The following is a 587-nucleotide window of genomic DNA, read 5'->3' on the forward strand; positions in this document are numbered from 1 at the left end:
TCAATACAACTGAAATATTTGAGAGAACATCACATAAGCTAACTTCATAAATTGATGTTGATTTTCCTAAAATGTGTTTTTTTTTTAAATTCACCATTATAGTGATTAGCGTTCCCTTTGGTTGGGCACTTGGAACTTGGTTTACGTTACTATAATTTCCTTCCTGTTAATGCAGTAATGCATTATGAAGTCAAGAGTTATTTGATTTCAAAGGAAAAAAGGTAATAAATAGGTTGCTTTTAGAAAGTGACTTATCTTCTAATTAAAGCATTAGTGCATTTTTTTGTGTGTTTATTAAAGAACTTTATAAAAAAAAAAAATTCATAAATATCTTGAGATGATTTTAATTGGGTTTATATAATTCTTCAATAGTGTGTGGTAATATGTTAAAGTCACACACAGACTTAAACATTCAGCACGTGAATCACAACAATGGTAACAATTCAATTTCATTTATTTTCATTAATTGTAACAATAACCATTTTATTTGCTCTTTTTGTTGTGCTACTACTGACACAAGACAGCAAATAAAATCAACAACTGTAAAACAAAGCAACTGCATAATTTATTCATGCCGCAATGCACTC

General features: G+C 28.4%; 1 protein-coding gene across 1 annotated transcript in view; it reads left to right on the forward strand.

Moving 5' to 3' along the window:
• Nucleotides 1-587, forward strand: part of LOC107732145 (ubiquitin carboxyl-terminal hydrolase 36) — a 27,126-nt gene that overhangs the window by 11,585 nt on the left and 14,954 nt on the right. The window lies entirely within an intron of this gene.

This window comes from Sinocyclocheilus rhinocerous, unplaced genomic scaffold (genome assembly GCF_001515625.1).
Source record: "Sinocyclocheilus rhinocerous isolate Xijiao unplaced genomic scaffold, SAMN03320098_v1.1 scaffold1450, whole genome shotgun sequence".
Classification (NCBI taxonomy): Eukaryota; Metazoa; Chordata; class Actinopteri; order Cypriniformes; family Cyprinidae; genus Sinocyclocheilus; species Sinocyclocheilus rhinocerous.